The sequence below is a fragment of the Cebidichthys violaceus genome, unplaced genomic scaffold, assembly GCF_023349555.1.
Source record: "Cebidichthys violaceus isolate CVI_PGR_0920_01 unplaced genomic scaffold, fCebVio1.0.p SCAF_39, whole genome shotgun sequence".
NCBI lineage: Eukaryota > Metazoa > Chordata > Actinopteri > Perciformes > Stichaeidae > Cebidichthys > Cebidichthys violaceus.
The window spans coordinates 648979-661778 of record NW_027176583.1 but is presented as its reverse complement, the minus strand read 5'-3'; the positions used below and the strand labels follow the sequence as shown (position 1 = coordinate 661778).

General features: G+C 43.3%; 1 long non-coding RNA gene across 1 annotated transcript in view; it reads left to right on the top strand.

Annotated features, from left to right (window-relative positions):
* Window positions 1–11001: 11001 nt before the first annotated feature.
* LOC137884490 (uncharacterized) overlaps window positions 11002–12800 on the top strand; it is a 3262-nt gene continuing 1463 nt past the window's right edge. Inside the window, exon 1 of the long non-coding RNA XR_011104746.1 lies at window positions 11002–11049. This is a non-coding gene — a long non-coding RNA (uncharacterized lncRNA). The remainder of the gene's footprint in view (window positions 11050–12800) is intronic.

Here is a 12800-nt window from a genome sequence, read left to right as displayed (position 1 = left end):
ATTGACTCACACATGCTGGTATGCCAGCCAGCCATTTTGTTGTTTAAAGGAGGAGGATGCCATTATTCTGTGTATTCTCACTGTCAGCAAATCTCATAGAAGACTATAAACGACAACACTTTCAACTTCCCTTCCACGGCTCTCAGTCCCAAATCTCCATTGTTCCCACTGAAGACTTAAACTTAAATCTTTTAAAAATGTCTCACAAATAGTCCAGTCTTTTATATTACCGAATGTTGCTCAAACATACGTTGATTGTGCATTTGTTGGGGGACTATTTCCAGCTGTGGATTTGGTGCTCAAGTGAGTATTCATGGCAAGCAGGACACATACTTCCAAACTGTGACAACCGATCAAAGTCTTCTAGGGTCATGTGATATGATCAGAATCTCCAGAACAGTCAGAAAATGGACTTTGAGATGAAATTTTTTTTGTCAATTACAATGTAATCAATCAACATGTCACACAGTACCAATTGATTTGGTCCATTTGATGACTGATCTGTACACAATATGCGACCAACCCATAATATGACCCATCATAATCTCGATGAATGCATGTATATGTTACTGGGGTTAACATGCCAGTCAAATAATAAAATACAGCCTCAGTTCTGCTCCTGTACTGGTACAATCGCATCACAGTGTGCTGAGTCACACCTCCCCAAGGAAACCACCAGACACGGGTTATTTACCATTCACCGTGTGTATTCCCTCTATCCAGTGCTGCCATCATAGACCATCATTTTACAGTTTTTATTGCGCAATATCATTTTTTTTTGTTCCGTACATGTCATCTGACACTGTGAATACAAACTGTCCTCTTCAACATGCTTTATGTAACCATCCAGTCCATGTATTCAGTAGGACCAGGACAGACAGGACGGAATGCAAACAAGACAAGATGACTTCATTCATTCTCCATCCCTAAGAGTCTCTCCTACAGGCTGATACAGAATGATTGTGAAGGAGGAAGTCATTTAAAATAAGAAAGCTGTCGTTCTATTTACTAAATATAATATTTTTGACTCCTTTCCTCTGGTTGACTGCAGGCCTGCTATTGCACTGACCCCCCCCCCCCCCCCCCCCATGGTGAAGCCAGCTGTCTAATGTGGTCTGGTGACTTGTTGGCAGCGAGGAGTCACATGATTTAAGGAAACATTCGGAATGAATCACAGTGTAATCTGGGTCACGTTTACAATCCATCATTTGAAGACTATAATACAGGTACGAGTTGAACTGTGACTTTCACCAGATGGTATTTACTTTAGGGAGAGATGTAGACACCCATCATGCTGTTTCTGTGCTTAGCTGGATGATATTTTCTGGAATATGTTGGCCATTTTCTTCTGTCCTCTGAGTTTTGGCACTGTAGAAGGAGCAGCGATCGCTGCACGGATACATGCAAATCACAGATGCACATATTTTACATGAAGTATACATTTTAATTTGTTTTATTTTGAAAGTGTAGATAGTGTTAATTCTTTCTTTTGCATGTTATACTTTTAATTGATAAAACAAGTTAATACAAAAGATTCAAATGAATTGAAAATACAGATTTGAATTACTTAAAATGACCATTTCTTACATCTTCAGATGGTCTCTTCAGGTATTTAATATTCAATCAAAACATGTTTCCACTGTTTTTCCAGTTGCTCCCAACAGGAAAGAACATTACCATTCTGTATATGGCCAAACCTAAACGCACACGCCTTGCTTTTCTAGTCCTATCTTTCTGTCATTAGACATGGCGCTGTTAGATGAAGAGTCTCATGTCCACAGTGGGCCAGATGGCTAATAATAGTAACGGTTAATAGGTTGGGAAATCCCATGGCGTCAGCTCTACTTTTGAGCTGCTTGTGTGAATATCAGCCAGCAGCATGGCAGCTTCTATCACTCAAGTTCACATGTCTCTGTGCTTCCTCGGATATGTGGAGCATCCGAAATATCAGATTTCAATAAACGTGTGTTCAAATGCAGTACAGTGGACAATATCAAGTTTGCCATTCTGTTCACACCAGGGTCAAAGTAAAAGGTTTGAAAACTTTTTAGGATGGAGAGCGGAGCTGATCATCTGACAAAGTTTCAGAAGAGGCAAATGCACATCATGTGTTGTGGTTAATTCCGTACCAAACCGTTTGCTCCTTCTTTGCAACTCCACTCTTGATCAGCGCCGCCAGCTTTTCGGCGCTCTCATATTTGTTCTTCTGGTCCATGAAGAGCTGCAGCACGGCTACCAGTGAGGGAGTCTCCCACACCAGAGGTGAGGTCACATCAGCCTGAGATGCACCACTGACACTCCCGATAAGGAGACATTGATTTTAGAGATACTTCAAATGATATTGTATGAAAGACTATCCACTCGAAGAATATCATTAAAATTGCATGCCATTTGTGCACACACACACACACACACACACACACACACACACACACAACCACTGCTGTGCTCACACACAGACACAGAGCACTTTAATACTTCCTCTCATTTGTCAACGTGCTACTGCAAATGGACAGTGTGTGTGTGTGTGTGTGTGTGTGTGTGTGTGTGTGTGTGTGTGTGTGTGTGTGTGTGTGTGTGTGTGTGTGTGTGTGTGTGTGTGTGTGTGTGTGTAGCTGCTGATGGAGGTAGAGATAGAGGTTGAATAATAGATGAGAGATGAAGCTATTTTCTGAAGCTCATTAGATTCTTTTTCTGTGTTTAAGAAGCATCTACTTCCTCTTTAAAAATCTCTTTAATCATTTTTTTTCCGGTAATGCAGAAACTGAATAGAATATGAAATTTGGATGAATTTAGTGACAAACACAGGAGTGATTGCATGTTGTTACATAATATATATTTATATATATATATTGTAATTGTATATTATATTGTGAATCTCCTTGTGTTTATTTAGTGGCGTTTGACTGCTAAATGACTGACTGTAAGAGTAGATGCTGGTCTCCCATCCACACGGCGCGGTGGTGGGAGGTCGTCTCATGGCAATTAGGCCTCTGTGCTCCATTTCACAGCCAATCTCTCAGCTCTAATTAGAGGTAATTAAAACCCTTTCTTTCATTCTCTGTCTCCGTCACAGACACATACGTGCACAAACGCAAACACACACACTAGGATCTCAATAGGTTCTAGGCACTAATTAAATCCAATGGAGAACGTCACTGAATTATCAAGCAGGATTTAGACTCTCCTCCTGCATTTCAGGGAAGTCAATGTGCTTTTTTTTTTTTTTTCATCCCCGTAGCTTGTACAGATTTCGGTGGCGCTGAGCTTCCTCTCGCTTATCATGTCTTTACACTCGAAAATCAGCTTCTGCACATTTGCTTTTAAACAGAGGTTATGTGCTAAGGCCTATGCAGAAAATGTAGGCTACTGTATAAACTGCTGTGTGTATGTGTGTGTGTGTGTGTGTGTGTGTGTGTGTGTGTGTGTGTATTAGTTAGCTTGGTATGCAGGTTGCATTCCCTCCCTCATTCTTTGACTGCTTTTATGAATAATGCATCACCTGTGCTCACTAAAGTGCACATCGCTGTAGAGATGCACAACACCAAGGCTTCATGTACATTTATATACGTGTGTGTGTGTGTGGGGGGGGGGGGGCGCCTATACACACATAGGCCTCTCTGTCAAATAGGACGCGCTTATACTGTCATCGCTCTTCAGCACAACCTTCATTTCATCAAAGTCACCTGAATTCTCCTCTCTTCTTTAAAATAGAACACTAACGCTAGTTAGTCTGTGCAGTACCTCGCAATCAAGTAGGGAAGCGAATGCCGCTGATATTGTGGCAACCTGAGACGGATGAGTAATCATTCTCCGATGCCCAGAGGGTCAGGAGGACCTTCATATGTTTCAGTCCTGAATGTTTTTCTTGACACGCCAACATTTGCACACGTGTTACATGTAATGCCGCCGCCCTGTATGGCAAAAGGAACATCCTCAGCAAACGTGACCCCAGAATAAAACACACATTTATATTGGCAGTTAATGTAAAACACCAATGACCTCTGCAGTTTATATTTAGATCCGCGGAGGAGTTATGGGATGGTGACGACGACTGACAGATTTGTCACCATGGTGGCTTGTTAACAATAGCAGGAAGCCTTTTGTTCTTTGACACATGTCGTCCTCGCTGATTGACAAAACGTCATTTCTTTAGATCCAAATGCAGGAAGGATGAACGACAGCTTTGTGTCAAACCGGCGGGTGAATATCTGCACATTCTACTACGTAACAATCACTATTCCAGCAATGACGTGTGGTGGCCGAGGCTACAGCCACAAAGGTTTGAGGTTTCTCAGACTCACCCACATCATTGCCACATGGTCAAATTGTGAAAATGACTAATCATGTCAAATCTACATAAAACACAATCAGCTCCTTTGGTTTAGAATTTGTTTATTTTATATGTTTTCTGGACGAAGCATGCACATGTAGCTTACATAGTTTTTGTCATGTTGCTAGTGATATTGATCCATTTATCTTTGCCTTTGGGTTACCTGCCTGCTGAGTTCTCCTATCTGGCTGAACAAAAGATTAGGCAGAGGGCGAGCCTGCAATAGAGGCCCAAGCCATGGACCATACCAAGTGCTCTGGCAGCACGGGGGGGGGGATCTGGGTTAATTCACTTGTCTGCAGTTATTTTTGCTTTGTTTATTAACCTTACTTGGGAAAATAAACCCAACGTTTGAACCTTAAACCTGTGTTTCTTTGTGCCTCCACTGCTTGATCCACGACAATATGTCATTTTGGAAATATATGCAAAAGCCTTTTTCAAATCATGAATGATCATACAGCTGAACGCAGCGCACACAGAAGTCCTGACTCCACCTTGCATGCAGATTTGTACAATCATGATTTATGAAGCAGCTTCTGAGATTATACTTTCAGTATTTAATTGTGGATATTGTTGAAAGACAGATTTCTTGAATTCTGTGCTTTGGACAGAAATCCTTTTCTATGGTTTTTTCTCCACAGACCTTTGAAAAGGTTTACTGAGGTTCATTCAGATGCAGTATCCTTCAGACAGTGTCCTCTGGGGTGTTTGTCTCATCTCATACTTTCATAATGTATGGAGTCAGCTCAGTATCAGTTCCCCCTCCCATCTCTTTCTTCACTCTGTCTGTGCTTCTCTTGACTGACTCAGCCTTTCCGCGGAGGATCGGCAGTGAAACATGTTCAGACACACCTATATGCACAGGCTGCTTGTTCAGAGCCGTGTCCCTTCTTCCCTCTCCACAACATCCTTTTCTTTTAACATGCGTAGATGAAGCGCCTTAATTTATGGTGTCTTTCTCGCCCAGCACTCCCACACCCACGTGCACAAAAAAAAATGCAACATGCTGCAGCGCTTCCAGCATGGACGCTGCGGCCGCAGAGCATCATTCCACTTCGCTGCAGAGTGGAGTAGCAGTTGGCTGCGGAAGAGCCCCGAGCGAGGCACACTCTGGCAGGATTCTGTGCCTCTCTATGTGAGCCAGAAATACTAACTGTAGGGGGTGAGCGGGGGGGGGGGGGGGGGGGGGCTTGAAATAAAGTGGAAGACAGATGAGAAATCTAGAAATTAATATGATAAAGATTATCAAAAATCAACAACATGCTTTTGAGGTTCCTGCTGCAGTGACTGAAATGTCAGGAAGACAGTAAATTGCTGCATATTTCCGTGGTGCAATCGGTCTGGCTAAGTCAGCTGTGGCGTTATTGGCCTTATTGCAGAAAGAGGTCAACGTTGAATGGAGCAAGGTTTCAATTAGATATCATTTCAAATTAGCTGACGTAGAAGCCTCCATTGATCTTGAGGTATACGACATGCGGGGAAGCAAATCTCCAACTCAGCACAGTGGAGAACTATTGTCGAGGTCAACAGGGAGCAGGTCAGAACAGGAAAATCAATGATGTTCCTCAGGAAGCATGATTGCTCTTTAGCATTATGGGAGCCTTTGTGTGCAGCAGCTTTATGTAACTTGTTTTCTTTGGTCTTAGTTCAACTCGTGAAATACAAGCACTATTGAGAAAAATGTCCCGTAACACTATGTTATTATAAAAGTAAGAAATGTTGATTTATTTAACTGAAAACTTTGGAGTTCCGTTCATTAGTGTTCATAACCACAAATTCTGTAATTGGAATTTCCTCTGAAGTTGAAAGTAGGCCTCAAATCTGTTGCAGCACCACAGGCTTTCTCGGGAAGAAGTTTGACGTAATTGCAGAAAAGTTGCACATTGAGAAAGACATTCAGCTGAAGGCCTCCAATGTGATCTTTTGACACTTGTCTTTAGAGTGCCAGATGAGTCTTTGAAGCTGGACAACAGGTTTCTTCAAGCAAAAAAAAAAAATACATTGCAGGGTTTTGGAATAAATAGAGACACAAACTCAGGTTGATCTATCGCTCCAAATGATTGACTTCACACAGTTTGCCGTCTGATTCACTGACTTGCTGAACTTTCTTCTACAGTGAAAAGGGAAGTGGGGAGATGGGGAAGCATGAAAAACAACATAAAACACTTGAAATATCCCACACTGGAAGATGAAAGCTGTTGTGATTCAACCTTGTTGTAGCACAGTTTGGCGTTAGTGTGGAGGAGGGAAAAGGTGTTACACAACAAGTGGGCTTCCAATACTCCCACCAATGGTGCTACAGTACCAGAGACTCAGCCAAATGAAACAGTGCTAGGAGTAGGCTTGAGTGCTCCTATCTCTCTTTCATTTGCCATCTGTCTCAAACTGCATTGTTTCATTTTCATTCCCTCCTTTTCCTCAATATATTTTAGCTTTTCGCCGCTGGCCCCTTTCTCTATAAACACACATGCAATATTATCACCGTTGGAGAGAACATCCCTTCATCCGTGTAGTGAAGCATTTTCGCTCTGCTGTTTTTGCAAGGTACAGTAGACACCCGAATACCATCAGTCACTCTGTGTGCCTGTTGCCAGGTGGATAAGACAGGGCAGGAGGGCTGATGGGCTCCATGTGTCTACCTGCAGATAGGATGCGCAGCCAACTCTGCGCAGGAATGCGTCCGAGGAATGAGGATAGAGGAGACCGTGAATAGAGAGGGAAGTGCACATGATGAGGACATGTGTCTCCTGAGGGGAGAGCTGTCAATCTGCTGGTAGGAGTGTCACAGCGCTGGAAGCAGAGCATGTATTATGTACACTTTTAACACATGTTTAATCCCTGGAGTGATCTGGTTTTGCATTTTCTGAGCGTTAAACCAGGAATATGTTCTTTTTTTGTGTTGCACTTTACTACAAATCCCCTCTACATTAGAACTAACTGTTTTTCACACTCTGCTGATGTGTTTTAGTGGTTTGGATGCCTTTCATCATCTGCCGTTCCATGCATCCTTTGGTTTCCATTACATTTTGTAGACTGGAATCGATTTGCAGATTCTGGAAACTTGCATGGTATCTGTAATTCAACACAGTGCACATGTCCGGATGATGTCATTGTTACATTATTGTCGCATAATAATTCAGTTGACGCTGTGCTAACTCACAACAATAGTAAACCATAAAGCTGTGCAGCATGCATTCAAAATGGTAAGCAGAAATGTGGAGTATACATAATTAGTTGTTATAAGGAACTGAAATGTGACGATGTTTAGACAATTAAAGCCATTGCTCATGCGTGGAGTATGCCTATCACACAGGCCTCTCCCTTCCTTCTCTGTGGTGAGAAGAACTGAAATGGAAAGTTACGAAAGCTGTTTTTATGATACTTCTGCCACTCCCTGTGGTTTACTCAAAGGTGAGGTGAGCATGGCACGCCGCTGTATCCGACACAGCCATGCTCTGTAATGTGTGACCGGGCGTGTCCCTCGTGTGGCTGCTGTGCAGTTTAAGTCTAATAAAAACCGGGCTTCGCTTGTGACGAACAAAATAGCAACAGTTTGACCAAGACATGGGCATAATTGTAAAGTGCAGAAGTCTGTCTGTATGGATACCATCTTTTTGTTTTGTTGTCTATCCTGTTTCATGAGTCATCAGAGGGCACGGCTCAAACACTGTGCCAGTCAGAAAGCAGACACTGCCCTGGCTGCGTCTCAACATGCCTAAAGAGAGAGAGCTGCTGCTGCGAAACCAAAGACGAGTAATGGAAATGTGATTATGTAGTTACATTTATGCAGAAAAGTGAAGCTTCTACAAATATATGGTCACAGTAGCCATTTTTAGATTAGATTACTTTCAGTCAGATTACATATTTTGCACGATAAATGTATAATATAATCGGAAATCAATGACAGTGATGTCAGAAAGACAAGCTGCTATCTCAGGGAACAAGCATCACGTCGTTCAGAAGTGTCGCCGCGGTGAAGGGACCTTCTAAATAGTTCTGTAGAGCCTCTTCCTCAACCGCTCGACGCACTTTTAGACCGCTAAAAACACCAACGACCGCGTGGTTCTTTCCTCCAAAACTGCCTCGTTTGAACCAGGAGTCAAGAATATTATTCTTCAAAAACAAAAAGTGTATTGTAATGTAATCCTGCTGGCCCACTGACTTTGAAGGATTCCCCCACTAACCTGGACTATGCCTATTTAAGCAAACCGGGTCACTTTCACATCAATATCCCTCCCCAGTGATGATCTAAAAGACTTTGTTATGTAACAAGCAGGAACATATTGCACAATCAAACTATGTCAGAGGTAAAGAAAAAGAAAACGCCCTGTTGCAGTGCAGCGTTAGGCCTCAGCCAAAGGCTCCACGTCCGAGAGCCGCTACTTCACATCAAGCTCTCTGCTGGACCTGATGCAGCACACTACCAGCGGGACTGAGACCTCCCGGTCCTGACCTGAGGGGCTTTTCCAGTGCAGCGAGGACAACTCACTGCACAGAGGTCACAAACGCAATTATTCACAATGCATGCCTCACTATGGATCAATGCATCGACTGATAGGTTTGGAGTATATTCCAGTGCACCAGTTACAACCATAAGTTTAGACAGAATGGTGCATTTGCCGTGCTGTTCACAGGTCAAATGAAAGATGAAAGATTGCAACCTGATTTTACAATGCGGCCTTGTATGTTATCTACCAAGCTGTAGCGGGCGGACTGGAGACCTAATAAAGCAGACGTTCACTCAGCACAGTGCGTCTGTAACCGTGGCATGATTAGCATGGACCACGTGTAATAGTTGTGGGGGGGTTGGTGTTAATTATTAAGTGACTGAGTCAGACTTTGCAGGCAAACAGCAGCAGAAAAGGTCATCAGGAACGGGGCGCCGAGCTAATTTCTAAAGATTCAAAAGCACCCCGCTCTCATTCGCAGCAGCTAATATTTTGGAGGCTATGAGATGGTTTCTCACGGGTGACCATCACACCCACTCGCACGCTCTCAATTCCACTCGCTTACATGCACATGCTTCGCCCACAGCCCCCTCGTTCTGCAGTAGATTGCAGCTCGCGGGTCGTAATAAACAGAGCAGGCCATCGTGAGTTTTCGTCCCCCTCCTCCTCCATCCCCTGATTATTCTAACTGACAGTGCACTCTGTCTTTTCTGGGTTGCCTCTGCATGCCTATAGGGCACAGATTGGCACAGAGATAAACTTAGCAACAGCTAGCCGGGTCAGACTGCAGCCCTAATAGAGATAGAGAGAACAAGGAAGTGGAAGAGCGAGTGGGGGATGCAGTTTACGCCAGAATATATGAGACACAGCTCGTTAACCAGGTCAGCTTTGACGCTGAAAGAAACAAGGTACGGTCCGTTTGCATGAAAATAATGACTAAAAGGAAAAGAATTGAAGAGTTAAAGGAGAACATTTCACATTAGAGTATGTACTGTACACGTATGAGTACTGTTTATGAAACTATTTCTCCCTTTCTTAGTTAGATAAGAAGAAAAGCAGCTGGTTAGCCTAGCTTAGCACAAGCCAAGCAGGGGGAAAACAGCTAGGCTGTCTGTCTGAAAGCTCACTGGTTCCAATGTTTGTGCAAAGCTGAGCTAACCAGCTGCTGCCATATACATATATTCATCATCTCATCCTCAGAGGCTTGTCAATACATGTGCCATCGTTCACCATACTTGTATGAATAAACAATAGTATTTATCTTTTCAGAAACCCACTGGACTGTAATAACCAAATCACTCCCTTGGAGCCTCCTTCACCAGTTAGAACATGATTCAGAGACACGTAACCATGTTAACCAGTGCCAAACCTCATGTGATCGAACGCGGATTTGTGAGAATCATAAAGTCTGAACTAGATTAAAAAATACATCACGCCTGAAGTGGAATCTTACACTTAGGCTGTAGTGATATTGATGTTCCAGAGCTGTTCGCTGTAATATTTCACCAGAAATAGGGTGAATTCCACGTACGCATGTATTGGTTTCATAGGTTTTGGATGTACTAAAAAGGATCAATTTAGCATACTGAATAGGATGTTAGTATGGACTTGATTACTCAGATGCTACCCAGGTCTTTTGCCTGTATGTGTGTGTTTGCACGGGGACATATTTGAACGCCACACAGGCCTCGATCGTACCAAGACCCTTCAGCTCAAGTGTTTGCAGTAAATACCATTGAGCTGCTGACATTTCCACTAACATCACACTTCCATTAGAGACGATATGAGAGGCTCTTTGTCTCATTGTCTATGCTTTTATTTCCAACGTGGTTTATTATCGCTCCCTGCATTGATCTGCTCTCTCCTTCCTCTCACGTTACAGATCCCTACTCTCTCGCCTCTCTTACCTTCTGCTGTGGTCTTGTCACCATAGCAATGTGAGCCGTCCGCCCACGCTTTCTATTGTCATTTAAAAAAAGACAAACAATGGCTCTGTGGTATAATTGCATCAAAAGTAAACTTTCAAACTCTTCCACTGTGATCAGTTTTTAAAAAATAAATCTGTACCATTAGAGGTTGTTTTTATGATGAATTAATAAATAATAAGTTGGCTAAATGTTCTTATCATTCACTATTACTATGCTAAATACTATATTAGGAACAGGCATGGAGCCAGAAGTGGTACAAATATCCTGTGGCTATAAACACACAAAGGATATCCCCGGAGGAAGTGCTGCCACGTTGTCTTCCGGACACTCTGCTCCAACAGTAAGTGATTTATGACCCAAATATGGAAAAATCGGATAAGGTGTTTGGTGCTTTGTGACTGCATGTGTTGCATCATTTTCTACCTCCTTTCATCACTTTAGATTCATTCTTTTTACATACAGCAACATTAGCAGCGCTGTGCTGTACGACAGGCGTACCTGTTATTTATTTATTTTTCACTTTAGGCTATTGTCTGCTCCGTGCTGATTATGCAACACTATCCGACTCACGCAGATGGAGATCTGCGTGGTCTTTCAGCTTTTACACTTGTGATCAATGATTTTCGTCCACAGGCACACAGTTGTCGGCTTCGTTTCAACGAGGTAATCCGGCTAAAAGGCTGAGAAGCACAGACGGCAGAGGAGAGAGAGAGAGAGAGAGAGAGAGAGAGAGAGAGAGAGACAGAGAGGCGCTTCAATCTGCGTCCAGGCCTCGGGTCACGTTCTGCTCTGATGACGAGCACTCTGCTCTCCTTTCTATTTATTCCACCTCCTCTCCTCCTCCTCTCCTCCTCTCCTCCTCTCCTCCTCCTCCTCTCCTCCTCCTCTTCTCCTCACCCAAGGTGACCCTGCTCTGTGATGATGCAGCAGAGAGCTTTTGAGGCTCATTTGCACCAAGTTTCCTCTCCTCTGTTGTGTGTTTCTGCTGTCCGCTATAAACCGTCTGTTAGTCTGTGGTCTGCATACTGAACATTCATTATGTACATCTATTTTGTGTTTTTAGAAATGAAAATATCCCCCTCAAAATCAAAAAAAATGTCGAAAATTGCATCAACATAGACTACTAGAGCTTGTTGTGTGCCAGGACAGGACCCCCAGACCCCCAGACTGAGGTGATCTAGGCCTAGTGTCTCTCCTTGTGCCAAGCGAGTTTAGTTAATAAGTTGAATAATGAGTCATTAACATGTATAACGTAAAGAATAGATGACGTTATGGGCCTTTTCGTGTTTATTAATAGGGTTAGGGTTTGGTTTAGGGTCATTTTGCAAAGCAATCTCACTCTAACTAGTTGAAACCACACTTCTCTTCAACAACAACTACACATTACAACCTATATGAAGGTAGAATCTGTACTGCAAGGCTTTTTAAATGAGACTAGGTTTAGCTGTAGCGTACCAAACAAACCGGTAAGTGAGTGAATAATGCGTTACTGTCCGGAGTGAGTGTAACACGTCACGCAAACACACTCACAGCTTTAAATGGTCTGCATCCTGCCATGATTCATCTCTGTATGAACCTGCCTCTCTCTCTCTCTCTCTCTCTCTCTCTCTCTCTCTCTCTCTCTCTCTCAGAGTCTCTTTTTCTCTCTCATGCTCCCTGACTTTGACTGTTGCCATGGAGACCAAGGGCAGTAAAAAAAAAAACACCCCAAAAAAAACAGATTGACATGCTCACTAGCATCCTGTGTGATCTCTTGACAGTGAGGTCATGTGGTGCATATCAGAGAGAGAGAGAGAGAGAGAGAGAGAGAGAGAGACGAGGATGAACAAAGTCAAGCTCAGACGGAGACAGACAGGATTTTTTTTTTGGGGGTGGGGGGGGCAGACAGAGGGAAGATGCCAGGATAGTGTGTCACCGCCGACGGGTCAGTAATCTGGCCGACACCTCGTGCTACACACACACACACACACACACACACACACACACACACACACACACACACACACACACAAAGGGAGAGAGACAGAATAAAAGGGTGAGTCTGTGTCTTGACTGTGGTTTACCCCCCCCCCCCCCGTCTTTAGGCGTGAG